Source organism: Oratosquilla oratoria, chromosome 35, assembly GCF_046742065.1.
Source record: "Oratosquilla oratoria isolate Oo_2021 chromosome 35, ASM4674206v1, whole genome shotgun sequence".
NCBI classification, from domain to species: Eukaryota; Metazoa; Arthropoda; class Malacostraca; order Stomatopoda; family Squillidae; genus Oratosquilla; species Oratosquilla oratoria.
The window spans coordinates 14,187,273-14,192,272 of record NC_134811.1 but is presented as its reverse complement, the minus strand read 5'-3'; the positions used below and the strand labels follow the sequence as shown (position 1 = coordinate 14,192,272).

General features: G+C 42.7%; 1 protein-coding gene across 5 annotated transcripts in view; it reads right to left on the bottom strand.

Annotated features, from left to right (window-relative positions):
- The window catches only part of LOC143018549 (uncharacterized), a 536,469-nt gene that overhangs the window by 119,643 nt on the left and 411,826 nt on the right, over positions 1-5,000 (bottom strand). The window lies entirely within an intron of this gene.

Genomic DNA, 5,000 nt, shown 5'->3' with positions numbered 1-5,000 from the left:
ATTCTGGAAGGAAGTGAGGCAGCGAATGGAGGAACAAGATGTGGACGTGGAGGCAGAGGTGGAGTTGGAGTAGGTGGATTAAGTGGAGGAGGAGGAGGAGGAGGAGAAGTAGGAATCTAAGTCGGGTGGAAAAGTAACGGGTTTACAATATAATGTAAACAGTGGAGTAGGTGGAGGATGTGGAAAGAGGAGGAAGGGTTGAGAGGTCCAGGGAGAAGGGGAGGTGGAGGCAGGAGGTGGAGGTAGGAGGTGGAGGGTAGATGTGGAAGCAAGATATGGAGGAGAGCGGGTAGGAAGGAGGTTGGAAATAGGGATAAAGAAATGGAGTTGAGGGTCAATGTGGAAATGTGGAGGGAAAGTGGAGTGATGAGAGGACTATTACAATACATGTGCACCCTTAACATGTAGAATTAACACCTGTTCTTAACACCTGTGTACAGCAGCTACATGGGTCACCTTCCTCTCTCCTCTCCATTTAGCGTCCAAACATGATCCTTGATATCAACACACAAAACGAACCACGCAACCTAACACTTGTACAAAACACCTGCATACAACAAATATGTTAAACACCTGCAAATCATACATAACAGGAACACCTCATCCAGACACACCTGGAAGAACTCGACACCTTCACACACCTGCGTGATGAACTATACAGAAGGTGTGAACTCTATTAAAACAGAACATCTGTGTGGTGATTCTTTGTCCTACACCTATCTGGGACGGCTGTAAAACACTTGTTTTCCTAATCCCACCTAAAACTATATTAATAATCTTCCAGAGCCTGTTGTGTCCTTAAAAATTAATCTATGAAATCTTTCACTGCAAGACTATATATATATATATATATATATATATATATATATATATATATATATATATATATATATATATATATATATATATATACATATTCATTCACACTGAATATTAATTACAAAGCTAAATTCAGGGACAGGTCTTTGAAGAGCAATTATACACTAATGTTACAAGATAACTATTTCTCACGAGTGGATTCATATACATATACATACACATATATATATATATATATATATTTCTATATATATGTATATATATACATATATACATACATACATATATATATACATATATACATATGTATATATATATACATATATATATATATATATATGAAGGTGGAAAAAGAAGTCACGGGTCTAGTTCCGAGTTACTGAGTTTATTCCTGACCGGTTTCGCTCTATGCTTCTATATATATATATGTATATACATATATATATATATATGTATATATATATATGTATATATCAAACCAAGCTGATATTCAATTACACAATTAAGAAGAGGACTATGAAGAGCAATTATGCAGTAATGTAACAATATAATTACATGTAAAGTATGAATGAGGTTTTGCATGAATGTGGGACGTTCATGCTTTGATTCGGCTGCCCCTCTTTTAGGGGGAAAAAGCCTCTCTGTGTACGTGCAAGTTCTCTGTATCAAATGGAATGTTGTGAACTTCCAGAACCTCCTAGACTCTTTATTTTTTATTTTGGTTGGTTGCAGACGAATTAATTCAGCTTAGGGGAACCTTCAGGTGTTTGAGGAGATGTTTATGAGTATGTGGAGTGGGTCAGGGGGTATAAAGGGGGAAGAGGGGGAAGGAGGAGAAGGAGGGGAGGATGGGGAGGGAGGGAAGAGAAGGATCTCAGGTAGAATACGAGACTCTTAAAGGACATTTGCTGAAATATTTCAATGACGTCATCATTGTCTTTGAATTCTTAAAATCTAGTTTTTCGTTTTTTGCTTCCTCCTACATCGAAGTGCGTGTTACCTAATGCGTCTCCATTACCTACGTCATCACCATCACGCCCGTCACATCATCATACACGTCAGTAACCAACTACGTTCATCACTATGCATATCAACACCAAACACGTCACCACCACCATCATCATCATCATCACCATCTCCACCACTACCACCACCATAATAACCAAAACATAAAACTGTTCCTTCTCACCACAGCCTCAACTATAACCACCATTCTCACCATTCTTTACACCAATACCACCATCACCACTACTACAGCCTACACCTTCTCCAATGCCTCACCACTATCACCACCACCAATCCCTCTCTCCATCGTTCCTAATTCCACTATCACCACCACTCTCCATCACTATTACCTCCACCATCTCCACCACCCTCTAAACCACCCCTACCACAACCGCTACCACCACCACCACCAATCCAACGTGCCCCATCCAAGGATAACATGTTCCAGCCTTGAGTCTCTGGTACGTGAATTTAGCCTCTCTAGCCCCTTGCCCCAAGGACCAAACTCGCTTGTCTCCAGTAACCGTCCCCCGCCCCTGAAGAAAAGAGGATTTTGGTCTTTATTCGCTCTTTGCAAAGAGACGTTATTGATGTGGTGGCACTCCAGGTGCCTTGTGTCGGCAGGGTTGAAGGGAGTCCAGCACACAACGGGATGGGGAGTACAGCTAGACGTGAGGAAGTGAGGGAGCGAGACAGCTGTGGGCGTGCGAGGGATATGTGGGAGTGAGAACTCGACGTGAGAGGGGCGTGAGAGGCAGGGAGAGGGGGAGAATGGTTGGAGGGAGAGAGTGAGTGTGTGGTTGACAGAGGGAGGAAGATGGGTAAAAGGGAGGGTGGGAGAGGAGGTAGAGGAGGGAGAGGAGGGAGGGAGGTACAGGACGGAGGGAAGGAGGGAGGGAGGGAGGGGGTAGATAGGTTTTTGTTGTTTGTTTTTGTAGAATTTCGTAGCAGTAGGTTGTACACATATATTGATGAATTTCGTGGGAGGTTACAGAAAGTTGTAGCAATACACTGAAGCGGAAGATTATAGAAAAGGGTTACAGTGGAAGATTGTAGTAGTAGGTTGTAGTTGTAGATTATGAGAGGCAAATATTGTGCAAAGTTGTAGCGTGAGGCTGTGGGGGCAGGTTGTGGGTGCCGGTTGCAAGAGGAGGTTGTAGCGGGAGGTTGTAGAAGGAGGCTGTTTTATACACTCCATATGAAAATATCCTAGAAATTTTCAGAGGATTCCATAGGCAAATGGCTGATTTGAAATGTCCATTAAGATCCAGTTTCCTTCTCCCCTTCCCAGGACAAAGATCTATCAACTTCTCTATAAAAAGGCGATATTTTTGGGGACAGAAGCGCTGGTGAATCAAAGAAATACAATATTAGGAAGCTACGTCACTGTATCTAAGGGAGACGGAAGGGTAAATTGATACGAGAGTATCGCCGTGATGACGATATTGCCTTCACTCTATGTAAATAATATGCAATATTCGATTTGTATCGCTTTCGTTATTATAGTATTCTATAACCTACAAACCGTTTTTACCAATAACTCTTATCCTATCATAGTCTAGCCTTTTTTTTAACTTCCCTAACCTTACCAACCTTAGTTTCTCCTAGTCTAGTTTAGCTTAAACTAACTTAACCTAACCTAACTGACGGTCTCAGAAAGCAGCATAGCGACGGCGATAGTCTCGTCCTACTTAACTGATGAATGTCCCCCATAGGTTTGAAGAATTAGGAAATGGTTGTAGCTAAAAAATAAAATCTATACATAACCTTCCAACTGTGAATGGTCAAACAAATATAATTAAGATTGTATTCTAACTAATAGAATATTATTTTTTTGAGCTTATGGGATTTACTAAAGTTTAAGCATTAGAACGCAAGGTAACTTTAAATCCTGACTGTTCATCAGTTCAAAAGAAATACTCGATTCATAATGTTTCGTCCGCTATCACTCCCTTAAGGTGCTATCTGGCAACTCTTCCAGCAAGTTCAACGTTGTATCACAACGGGGTTGCCAGGTCTCTCCATAAAAGGACGATAACGAACGAAACCTTATGGACTGGTGTTGCTTCACTTTTGCACAGCGCTGTACATGGACTTGCCAGCCAAGCATTTTACGTCGTTGGCCTTAAACAAGTCGACACAAGCAAGTTGACTCAGACAAAAAACGGAATATGAAAGTAGGAGGAGGAAGAGGAGGAGGAAGAAAAGAAGGAGGAAGAGGAGGAGGAGGAGGAGGAGGAGGAGGAGGAGGGACAGAAGGGAAGCAGGACGGGTTAGAAGACGAGGGAACTGATGACGATGATGATAATAATGTTGACTATGAATAGTAAGAAAAGAAGGAAAATATGAAAAAGAGGAGGAAAAAAATATGATGAAGTGGGGTGGAGAAAGAGGGAAATGAAATCGAGGAGGAGGAGGAGGAGGAGGAGAAAGGAGGAGGACGACAAAGAGTAAAACAAGGAAAGGAGAAGGGAGAAGAGAAGAACGAAAAGAAGGAGGAGGAGGAGGAGGAGGAGGAGGAGGAGGAGGAGGAGTAGGAGGAGGAGGAGGAGTAGGAGGAGGAGGAGGAGGAAGCAAAAAATAAGTGACAGTCACAGGAAAGGTACAGGACCATGCGTGTGTGTGTGTGTGTGTGTGTGTGTGTGTGTGTGTGTGTGTGTGTGTGTGTGTGTGTGTGTGTGTACGCACGCGCGCACAGAAGATAAAATAAGTGACGGTCGGGGGGAGGCTGTCGGTGCCAGCTTGGCCCTGGCACCACCACTGGAGGGGAAGGGAGAGAGGAAGGGGAAGGAAGGAGGGAGAAAACAAAAAACAAAACCGGCTACCAGTAATCAGAGACAATATCGCACCGAAGAAGTGGAGTCGTAAAGCAGCAATGGAATTAAGAAATTATCATAATTCTTTCTTTCTTGTTTTTCTTCTTTTTGAGTGGAGACTAGTCTCTCACCCTCGTGGCTCTGGTCCGTAGGGGTTTCACTACAGGTTCTTAAATCTTTGACTGCATAAAAGCTATGCGGTAAATACTCCATACGGCGAGGGAGTGGAAGAGTGGAGGGAGGAGGAGAAAGTGGGAGGCAAGGAGGAAGACTGAATTACAAGTAAAGAGCTATGAAGGTTAAAGAAAGTGAGAGAGAAGGAAGAGAAGGAAGAGAGGAAAAGAAGAAGAGGGGGGGAGG